We start from the raw sequence: 12,202 nt of genomic DNA on the forward strand, positions 1-12,202 counted from the left end.
TCATTATTGTCTTTATTTCAACAAAAAATCTTAGGAATTATTATTGCAATTTAGTCCTTAAATAAAATAGTGAACATACAAGACAACTTGTCTTTTAGTAGTAAGTAAACAAACTAAGGCTCCTAATTAGTCTGCTGACATATGCAGTAACATATTGTGTCATTTATACACCTATTATTTTGTCTAAATTATGAGGGACAAACTGTAAAAAAAAATATTATTAATCTACTTGTTCATTTACTGTTAATATCTGCTTACTGTCAGTCAATACCGGTACTTTTCAAAGGTGGTATAGTACCGATTTCAATGGATTAGTACCGCGATACTTTATTAGTACCGGTATACCGAACAACCCCAGTTCTAACTAGGGTTGTCCCGATACCAAAATGTATTGTAATTAAAAATGTCCGATAAATGCTTTAAAATGTAATATCGGAAATTATCGGTATCGGGTTTTTTTTTATCGTATCGTTGTTTTTTGTTGTTGTTTTTTTTAATTAAATCAACATAAAAAACACAAGATACACTTACAATTAGTGCACCAACCCAAAAAATCTCCCTCCCCCCATTTACACTCATTCACACAAAAGGGTTGTTTCCTTCTGTTATTAATATTCTGGTTCCTACATTATATATCAATATATATCAATTCAGTCTGCAAGGGATACAGTCCGTAAGCACACATGATTGTGCGTGCTGCTGGTCCACTAATAATACTAACCTTTAACAGTTAATTTTACTCATTTTCATTCATTACTACAACAACAACAACAACATTTTTGCGGTAGTTCTTACATCTACCGTCTTCCGCCTGCTCCGCCGTTGAGGTCTTCACCGTATCCCTGGCTAGGGGGCAGTCAGGTACTAGGCCTTTGCCAAGGGCCACCTGGGGTAACAGTAGCAAAGGGGTTAACCTCCTAGAGGAGAAAATACACCAAAAAAAATGACAATTAAATTTTGAAACATAGTTAATCTTCAATTTCGACTCTTTAAAATTCAAAATTCAACCGAAAAAAAGAAGAGAAAAACTAGCTAATTTGAATCCTTTTTAAAAAATTAAAAAAATAATTTATGGAACATCAGTAGTAATTTTTCCTGATTAAGATTAATTTTAGAATTTTGATGACATGTTTTAAATAGGTTAAAATCCAATCTGCACTTTGTTAGAATATATAACAAATTGGACCAAGCTATATTTCTAACAAAGACAAATCATTATTTCTTCTAGATTTTCCAGAACAAATTTTTTTTTTAAAGAAATTCAAAAGACTTTGAAATAAGATTTAAATTTGATTCTACAGATTTTCTAGATTTGCCAGAATAATTTTTAAATTTTTTTTAATCATAATAAGTTTGAAGAAATATTTCACAAATATTCTTCGTCGAAAAAACAGAAGCTAAAATGAAGAATTAAATTAAAACGTATTTATTATTCTTTACAATAAAAAATAAATTTACTTGAACATTGATTTAAATTGTCAGGAAAGAAGAGGAAGGAATCTAAAAGGTAAAAAGGTATATGTGTTTAAAAATCCTAAAATCATTTTTAAGGTTGTATTTTTTTCTCTAAAATTGTCTTTCTGAAAGTTATAAGAAGCAAAGTAAAAAAATTATGAATTTATTTAAACAAGTGAAGACCAAGTCTTTAAAATATTTTCTTGGATTTTCAAATTCTATTTGAGTTTTGTCTCTCTTAGAATTAAAAATGTCGAGCAAAGCGAGACCAGCTTGCTAGTAAATAAATAAAATTTAAAAATAGAGGCAGCTCACTGGTTAGTGCTGCTATTTGAGCTATTTTTAGAACAGGCCAGCGGGCTACTCATCTGGTCCTTACGGGCTACCTGGTGCCCGCGGGCACTGCGTTGGTGACCCCTGCTCTATCACAAAAAAAAATAAGAGTTGTAGAAATGATTGGAAACTCAAGACAGCCATGACATTATGTTCTTTACAAGTGTATGTCAACTTTTGACCACGACTGTAATTGATATAATAAGTTGTATGTATCCTGCATGCTGTACTTAATTTGTTTCCCCTCACAACTACCTCAGCCATTGTCTTTTAATTGTGTTTTTTGGCATTAATTATGTTGACTTGTAAGACAGCCATCGATATATCATCTGCCTGTTATCAATGCTTTCTTTTTAGGCGAATACAACCAATTTTTTACATTTTAAAACATTTGTATTGCAATTTTAGCACTTGCATGTGAAGATTAAAAATGTGTTTTGATGTGCTGAATTGTTTTGTGCAAATGGATTGTTTAGCTTGAGGTATATCTGCATTAAAAAACATAAGAAGGTGCCACAGATTGCATCAAACAGCTTTATTTTCATTTAATTATTTGATGCTCTAATTAAAACAAGGACATGTAAAATTCCTGAGTATTTTTTTGTTAACAAAATCTACAAAAGTCCTTCGAGCCGGATTTGAACCAGCGACCTAAGGATCTCTGCGAATCACCACTACAGTCCTCCGCTCTACCAACTGAGCTATCGAAGGTGTACCAAACATCCGGACTACAACTTAAATATATTCTAAAAAGTCCTTAAATCTTTGATTAAAAAAGCCGAATGTGGACGTTTACTTTAGCTAAACTCAGCATGCTAACAGTAGCTGTCAGGGATAGTTTTTTTTTCATTTTTTTTTTTCATTTGCAGATACCGGAAGTTTGATTTTCAAAGTAAAAGTTGGGATAATTACTACGGCACGAGTGTGTCTGTGGCTCTGGCTAAAAATGTATTCGGAGCCTAAACAGTAATTATTTTAAGATATGGCACAACCAGGACCACGCACATATATATATAAAAAAAGTGAAAGACAGACCAATAACAATTTATTTTCATATTCTCACACCGGAAGCGGAAGTAGCAATTTAAATATGTTTTGTTTTGTTTTATTTTTTTATTGAACAGCTAAAACATACATTTTTAACCATAGACATCTTATAAGGGTACGCAGCATTGAGCGCTACTCGCTACTGGCGCTGACGAGACGCGGGGCCGCCATCTTGGAGTGGTGATCCGCTCCACTCAGTGCAATTCATTTGGCAGGAGCAATGAACTGTCAGTGTATTTAATTCATCTTTACCTCACTGAATACCACTGATTTTCACGCAGTTTTTTGTCATACGTGTAGCTATGATAAAGGACACATGTTTTATTATTTATCATTATCATTTATAGTTTGCTGAACCGTAATAGAATATTCTTATATGCTATAAGTGACCAGACGTCCGAGATCAAAACTGGGAATATAATCCCAGAGAAGGGGGAAAAAAACGGTAAACTATTTTTAAATTCAAGAAACAATATGATTAGGTTATATATATATATATATATATATATATATATATATATATATATATATATATATATATATATATATATATATATATATATATATATATATATATATATATATATATATATATATATATATATGCATATATCCTACATAAACAATAAATGAATACATTAGATATCTATATATCTTAGGGACCTATAGACAGTTTATTCTGTCTTGACACTTTGTATTGATATTTTGTATTAAATTATTCCCTTAAATGATAATGTTTACAGTGATTGTTTTGTATGTATTTTTTATGTATGTCGCTTTGGATAAAAGCGTCTGCCAAATACTTAAACATAAACATGAAAGTCTTTACATCAGCTAAAACCACCAATCAGTTTCACTGGATTCAGAATAAAAACCAAATTATGTCTTACAATCTTTATCTTCATAATTTATTTCAACTTTATGTTATTCAAGTATGACATTTTTAAATGTAATTAATTTAATTGACAAGCAATTCTATTATGGTCATACTCTTGTTTGCTAGCGGCTACGATTTCAGTACTATTGAAGATCTTTGCTCCTTCTCAACTCTGTGGTAATATTCTTTTCACAAAATACAACCAATAGTATGTTAATGTTAAATCTTGCTTGTGAATTCCTATTTTCAACATTTGAGCAGGAAAACACTGAACAACAGCCCGGCATCTTTGTTTTCTACTTGTCAACTGTCAGTTTAGGCTGCTCGCCGGCTCCCCATCACCACTTCAAGATGGCGGCCGAATTTCTCGCTTCACAGCGGCCAATGCTGCGTCTGCTTATAAAATGTCTATGGTTATAACGCACACCAAAGTCAAGGCACTTTCAACACAAGCAACAATCTACACATCCGGTTGAGCAAATCATGACATCAGCAAAACATGTCAAGGAAAGAAAACTAAAGCAAATACAGATAAAGTATTAAATATTAATAAATAATAATAATAAAAAATATGAAAAAAATAATAATAATAAAAAAAGGGTTACCTAAATCACTTTAAATGTTTTTAACTAAGAAGCTTTCAGCACACACGTCTGGATTGCTGTTTATTTTGTCTGTATTTATATTATTCACATGTGAATAATGCTTTATAATAGACTGTATTCATATTATTCACATGTGAATGATGCTGTATAATAGACTGTATTCATATTATTCACATGTGAATAATGCTGTATAATAGACTGTATTTATATTATTCACATGTGAATGATGCTGTATAATAGACTGTATTTATATTATTCACATGTGAATAATGCTGTATAATAGACTGTATTTATATTATTCACATGTGAATGATGCTGTATAATAGACTGTATTTATGTTATTCACATGTGAATAATTATGTATAATAGAATGTGTTTATGTTATTCACATGTGAATAATGCTGTATAATAGACTGTATTTATGTTATTCACATGTGAATAATTATGTATAATAGAATGTATTTATGTTATTCACATGTGAATAATGCTGTATAATAGACTATTTATATTATTCACATGTGAATAATGCTGTATAATAGACTGTGTTTATGTTATTAACATGTGAATAATGATGTATAATAGATATATAATAATATAATATAATACTGTATTTATATTATTCACATGTAAAAAATACCCAAGTGTTTACTGTCTATTATGAGCGAACTGTGGTGCTGAATTTCCCCCAGGGATCAATAAAGTACTTTCTATTCTATTCTATTTATAAAAGTAAGGCCTACATTTTCTAATTGGCTTAATGTTTTACAATTTTCAATCAAATCTTGGAGAATTATTAAGCGTACAAAAGCCATTAAATGGATATCTTTCTTAAAAACATTTTAAAGTGATTTAGGTAGCCATTTTGTCTTTTTTGTCTTTTATTTTTTTTTATTGTTATTTATTAAGTTTTAATACTCGGTCCTTATTGTTGAAAGTGATTTGACTGTTGTATGTTTGTTGTTCAATAATTAATTTTTTTAAATAAAATAAATAAATAAATAAATAAATAAAAAAAACAGTGGCTTTGAACACACACGTCTGGACCGCTTATTAAACAAAACCGGAAGTGGACGCTTAGCTTGGCTAAACTCAGCTCGCTAACAGTAGCTTTTAGGCTTAAAACGACCGCGTCGGCTTTATCAACAACACAAGACAACAAACTGCAAGTTTATTACTTAAATACTTCAAACCTGCTACAAAAAACAAGCCCTTTTAATCACCGTGGCTCAAAATCCACTTCCGGCTTCGTCGCCGTGTTGTTGCGCTTCTGTGTCGTAGCTCAAGATTAATGACATTTAGTCAAATTACAGTCAGAAAATTTAATAATATAACTAATAGCTTCAAATACACGCAAACTGTAACCTTGCTCTCCGTCGCAAATCATGACCTAATTCATTAACTCTGCTTTTTCCACAAAGCATTCCGACACTAGGTGGCGGCATTGCAGCGTTTATTATTATTATAATAATGATCATTATTACCTTTAGTAAAGGGAGACTTCCAGTATTTTATATTATTTCATTAGCTTCTGCATCCAACAATGCTAAAAATCTCCCTTTTTTTTCAACCTAAAGCTTTATAATAGCTTCTATTTGCATCCATCACACATTTGTCAACAACACCCTTGAACACATTACAAAAGTTTTAGAGGAGAACACAAAAGTTCACACTTTTTTTTTTTTAAAAACAACTCCTTTTGAAGAAGCTTCTGTCTGGTGATGGTGTCCTCCTAAAGTGGTTTTGTACCACTAGACCTCAGACGAAGATCCAGAGAGGAATCCGGTCCTGGACATATTAAAAACCAGGTCAGTAGCTGTCCCTTCTTATTCACGCACAAGTTCTACTGAGTAGTGAGTGGGCCGTGTTCCGAAACAGAAGATATTTGTTGCTGTTATGATGTTTATTTGTTTACAAAACCCAAAACCAGTGAAGTTGGCACGTTGTGTAAATGGTAAATAAAAACAGAATACAATGATTTGCAAATCCTTCTCAACTTATATTCAATTGAATAGACTGCAAAGACAAGATATTTTTTTTTTGCAAATAATCATTAACTTAGAATTTAATGGCAGCAATACATTGCAAAAAAAGTTGTCACAGGGGCATTTTTACCACTGTGTTACATGGCCTTTCCTTTTAACAACACTCAGTAAACGTTTAAGAACTGAGGAGACACATTTTTGAAGTTTTTCAGGTGGAATTCTTTCCCATTCTTGCTTGATGTACAGCTTAAGTTGTTCAACAGTCCGGGGGTCTCCGTTGTCGTGTTTTAGGCTTCATAATGCGCCACACATTTTCAACGGGAGACAGGTCTGGCCTACAGGCAGGCCAGTCTAGTACCCGCACTCCTTTACTACGAAGCCACGCTGTTGTAACGCGTGGCTTGGCATGGTCTTGCTGAAATAAGCAGGGGCGTCCATGATGACGTTGCTTGGATGGCAACATATGTTGCTCCAAAACCTGTATGTACCTTTCAGCCTTAATGGTGCCTTCACAGATGTGTAAGTTACCCATGTCTTGGGCACTAATACACCCCCATACCATCACACATGCTGGCTTTTACACTTTGCGCCTATAACAATCCGGATGGTTCTTTTCCTCTATGGTCCATAGAACACGACGTCCACAGTTTCCAAAAACAATTTGAAATGTGGACTCGTCGGACCACAGAACACTTTTCCACTTTGCATCAGTCCATCTTAAACGAGCTCGGGCCCAGCGAAGCCGGCGGCGTTTCTGGGTGTTGTTGATAAATGGCTTTGGCTTTGCATTGTAGAGTTTTAGCTTGCACTTACAGATGTAGTGACACATTGTTGTTACTGACGGTGGTTTTCTGAAGTGTTCCTTAGCCCATGTGGTGATATCCTTTACACACCGATGTCACTTTTTGTGTTTTGTACATAATACAAGCACTGTGGAATATGTTGCACTCAGCAATCTTCAGAAATCAGAATAGTATACCCATAAAGAAGAGGATTTCACAGGAATGAACTGTTATTTCACAGTTAATTCCTGTACATTTACAATGAATGTGTTCACAACACTTGTGACATGTGACCTTACAAAACGTCCTCTTGATAAGCGGACACAAATACTCATTTTGGCAAAGTCAAATGGCTGTGAGACCATGTTGACATTAAATGTTTCTCCTGCACTGGTGATATTAGCAAAAGACTGCACTGTGTTTATTTTAGTGTACTAATTATTAACACGCTACACAAAAACATCTGAAGTACATAAATGCGCCACAAGAGGTCACTGTTGGGACACCAATGACAGTTCTGCAGACAGGCCCGGCCCTAACCAATCTGGCGCCCTAGGCAAGATTTTAGGTGGTGCCCCCCCACATCGGCAGTGAAGTGTATATACTCACAATTAAGAAACCGAATAGCTTTGTCTTTGACCTTTTTTTTTTACTTAAAGAAAGCAAATTAACAATCAGAATAGTTAACAAGATTAAAAAAAATATGGATAAATAAATGAATACAAAAAATAAAAAATGAATATATGAAATACAATATTTTTACATACATAAACACAAAATAAAACGTTTCAACAAGTTGCATAAAATAAATAAAAAATACAATATAAATAAGGCACTGCACAAAACAAGATATCAAACCAGTATGACTTTAACAACTATATTACAAAAAAAGGGGATCCTACAGAGTTCTCTATTTGTGCTTTTTAATATTGCATTAACTAGAATGACTTACAAATTACTGTACACCAGGGAGTACTGTAATTACCTAACGTTACATTATTATTTTCCATAACAATTTAGCCCCCTCCACAATATTAACCCGACATTAAAACAGAACTAGCTATTTATTGATTAGCAATTGCCGAATCATGTAACATTAGCTTAATGCTAAAAAGCCAGGTTACTATCACATTCTGTAACAGACAAATAATTTCATGTAGGCTAACGTTACCTACCTGCTACTTCTGTCTTTTTCTCGTTTCTCCTCTTCTTTTCTCTTTTTTCTTCCCTGGGCACCTGACAGTTTTGGCCGTTTTGACATCTTGTGTTGATTTTTTAATTATGTGGTGACGTCCAAAAAGAGTCATGATACGGGAAGGGAGGGGGCGCACCGTGCCGGGGGACGGGGGCCGTAATGTTGTAACAAATAATATTTCTATTAAATAGGCTTTACTTTGCATTTTAATTAACGTGGGATTATTTTATGTATTTAGAAATAATAGTACCAACTTTTTTTTTTTTCTCCCCTCCAACATTTGTGGCACTGGCGTGGCGCCCCCTGATGGACGGCGCCCTTAGCATTTGCCTATACGGCCTATGGCACGGGCCGGCCCTGTCTGCAGATTCTCACCGCCTGAAGTTTCGACATTTTAAACACAGTCAGTAATAACAATATTTTTTTATTCTTTTAAAGCACATCCTACATAGTTTTTTGGTCCTAAGTGAAGCATTTTCAAGCATAAAAATGTCGAAATTAACGACAAATATCAATACTACAGTACTATTGGCTACTAGAGGAGACCAGGGCTGTTCAGTAACGTGGCCGCTGATTGGCTCATCCCCAGACAGCAGTAATAGTAATAATAATAATAATAATAATAATAATTGATTTTATTTGTAAAAAGCACTTTACATTGATGAAACAACCTCAAAGTGCTACAGTGTATTAAAAAAATAAATAAATAAAAAATAAAATAAAATAAAAAGATAATACAAATAAATAAAAATAAAAACTAGAACAGTCTAATAGCTAAAACATGAATGTATCAACAAAAAAAAAAGGCTTTTTTAAAAAGAAGGGTTTTCAAGCCTTTTTTAAAAAGCATCCACAGTCTGTGGTGCCCTCAGGTGGTCAGGGAGAGCGTTCCACAGACTGAGAGCAGCGGAGCAGAAAGCCCACTGTACTATAGTGGATGAAAAGAGTGCAGAGTTGACTAAAGGGTTTTATTTCATGTCTAGAAGGCTTTGTAATGTTAAATCATGTATTTAGAATGCATTCAACAGTTTTTTATGCTCTTGCTAGGAAAATATTTTGATTTATAATGAATGATTCATACTTTACCGGGCATTCATTTATCGAAACCAATCAACAACCTTTAACAATATTTAAAGGGGAACTGCACTTTTGTTGTAATTTTGCCTGTCATGAACAAAACAAGAACGCACATTTTTAAATTTCTTTTATACATTCAAACTTATAATATACAGCATAATAATTTCACAAACGCATCACGATGTTCGATTTTTCCTTCAACAACAACTCCGCATCATGGCCCGACTTCAGGAGAGCCAACGACGACTACTTTGGGACAAACAATGATCCAGAACTGACATTTTTGAGCCTGAGTTTACAGAGGATGAGCCACAAGTTTTAGAAGCTAAACAGATGCCGCTTTAGTGAAACACTAAGCATCATGTAGTAGTGTTGCTATGTGCTGAACAAGATATACAAACTATGAACATAATACAACGATCACTTACTGAACAATGTCTGGTCTCGCTGAGATAAAGACTGCTAGGATGTTTATATCTTCCAGTTTAGATGAAGAATGAATCATTATCCTCACAACGGGTTGAAAAAGTGCTGCAATTAGGAGGATTATAATTCATTCTTCATCTAAACGGGAAGATATAAACATCCTATCAGTCTTTATCCCAGTGAGAGCAGACATTGATCAGTAAGTGATTGTTTTATTACGTTCATAGTGAGCCGGTGAGCTGCTGCATGGCCTCTGAGCTGGTAAAAGTTAATTCTAGATGATAAATTATGCCTGTCACCTGGATATTGGAAGGTTGTGGCCATAAATCGAGAAGTTTTTTCATCTTTGACATCCAATTTATATCCAGAGATGGCAGGAAAGACACAAAAAAATGCTTGTTCGTGGCACTTTTTCAATCCGTTGTGAGGATTATGATTCATTCTTCATCTAAACGGGAATATATAAACATCCTATCAGTCTTTATCCCAGTGAGAGCAGACATTGTTCAGTAAGTAATTGTTTTATTATGTTTGTGTGTCTTGTTTAGCACTTAGCAATACTTCTACATAATGCTTAGTGTTTCACTAAAGCGGCATCTGTTTAGCACACAGCTTCTAAAACTTGTGGCTCCTCCTCTGTATACTCAGGCTCAAAAATGTACGTTTCTGGATCATTGTTTGTCCCAAAGTAGTCGTTGTTGGCTCTCCTGAAGTCTGCCATGATGAGGAGTTGTTGTTGAAGGAAAAAGTGAATATTGTGATGCGTTTGTGAAATTATTATGCTGTATATTTCAAGTTTGAATGCATAAAAATAAATGTTTAAAAAGTGCGTTCTTGTTTTGTTAATGACAGGCAAAATTACAAATAAAGTGCAGTTCCCCTTTAAATATTGTTAAAGGTTGTTGATTGGTTTCGATAAATCAATGTCCGGTAAAGTATGAATCATTAATTATTAATCAAGTATTTTCCTAGCGAGAGCATACACAACTGTTGAATGCATTCTAAATACATGATTTAACATTACAAAGCCTTCTAGACATTAAATAAAACCCTTTAGTCAACTCTGCACTCTTTTCATCCACTATAGTATAATGGGGGACCGGGGCTTTCTGCTCTGACGCTCCCAGTCTGTGGAACGCTCTCCCTGACCCCCTGAGGGCACCACAGACTGTGGATGCTTTTAAAAAAGGCTTAAAAACCCTTATTTAAAAAAAAAAAATTTTTAAAAGCCTTTTTTTTAGATATATGCATACTAGTTCTAGCGGCTGATGATGTTTAGTGTTTCACTAAAGCTGCATCTGTTTAGCACGCAGCTTCTAAAACTTTTGGCTCATCCTCTGTATACTCAGGCTCAAAAATGTACGTGTCTGGATCATTGTTTGTCCCAAAGTAGTCGTTGAGTAGTTTTGTTTGTTGAAGGAAAAAGCGAACATTGTGATGCGTTTGTGAAATTATTATGCCGCTGTATGCCTAAAATGATCAAAATATGTAAATATTGCATGTTAAAAACGTTGATGGAGGTGTTTTAGAGCGCTGTGTAGGCAGAATAGAGCGACTTTCATTAGCTCAATTGTTTATTTACGTGTAAGAATGCATTAAAAAAACAAAAACATGTACTTGTCTTTCATCAGAATTGTAAATGATGACCAAACTTCCCAAAAAGCAAGTCAAGTTTTGGGTATGATTACAAAACGTCAGGAAACTAAAGTCTAATAGGTCAAATATATTTAGAAATGCGAATGCGACATGCCTTATGAACAAAAGTATTGGGAGAAAAATGCAAACATCCGCATGGTCCCACAGCAGAAAGTGCCAATTTGAAGTGTCCATAATGTCTTGCTAAAATGGAACAATTCATATTTGGATGGAAGGAACTAAGCCATGTGTTGTAACTCTTGATTTATTCATTGATTATACCGTAATAGTTTTTTTGTCCCATAAGGTGTATTTCACAGCCCTTTTCCGACAAGGTAGTGACATCAGAACATCACCTCTTTTTTTTCGTTGCATATATTGGTTTTTGCATATTTCCTAAAGGCAGTGCATCAACAAAATGTACCAAAAAAATGCTTCATACGTCCTTATAGTTTTGTTTAAAACACAATGTTAAATATGGAGGCGAAACAGTGGCCTACACAAGCAAAGTTAATTCTGAACTGATGGAAATTGAAGTGAAGTGAAGTGAATTACATTTATATAGCGCTTTTTCTCAAGTGACTCAAAGCGCTTTACATAGTGAAACCCAATATCTAAGTTACATTCAAACCAGTGTGGGTGGCACTGGGAGCAGGTGGGTAAAGTGTCTTGCCCAAGGACACAACGGCAGTGACTAGGATGGCGGAAGCGGGGATCGAACCTGCAACCCTCAAGTTGCTGGCACGGCCGCTCTACCAACCGAGCTATACCGCTCTATGAGTATTTTT

At 34.2% G+C, this 12,202-nt stretch overlaps 1 protein-coding gene and 1 non-coding gene across 3 annotated transcripts in view; one reads left to right on the top strand and one right to left on the bottom strand.

Annotated features, from left to right (window-relative positions):
* Positions 1–2,411: 2,411 nt before the first annotated feature.
* On the bottom strand, positions 2,412–2,499 carry trnay-gua (transfer RNA tyrosine (anticodon GUA)). The gene is given in 2 exon segments: positions 2,412–2,447; positions 2,463–2,499. It is a non-coding gene; the product is annotated as a tRNA-Tyr (tRNA).
* A 2,892-nt stretch (positions 2,500–5,391) lies between these two features.
* LOC133647017 (uncharacterized protein C3orf20-like) overlaps positions 5,392–12,202 on the top strand; it is an 85,171-nt gene continuing 78,360 nt past the window's right edge. For both annotated transcript variants that reach the window (XR_009825412.1, XM_062043056.1), the window contains exon 1: positions 5,392–6,122. The gene's annotated coding sequence lies outside the window, so the exon portion shown is untranslated. The remainder of the gene's footprint in view (positions 6,123–12,202) is intronic.

The sequence above is a fragment of the Entelurus aequoreus genome, linkage group LG03 (genome assembly GCF_033978785.1).
Source record: "Entelurus aequoreus isolate RoL-2023_Sb linkage group LG03, RoL_Eaeq_v1.1, whole genome shotgun sequence".
Classification (NCBI taxonomy): domain Eukaryota; kingdom Metazoa; phylum Chordata; class Actinopteri; order Syngnathiformes; family Syngnathidae; genus Entelurus; species Entelurus aequoreus.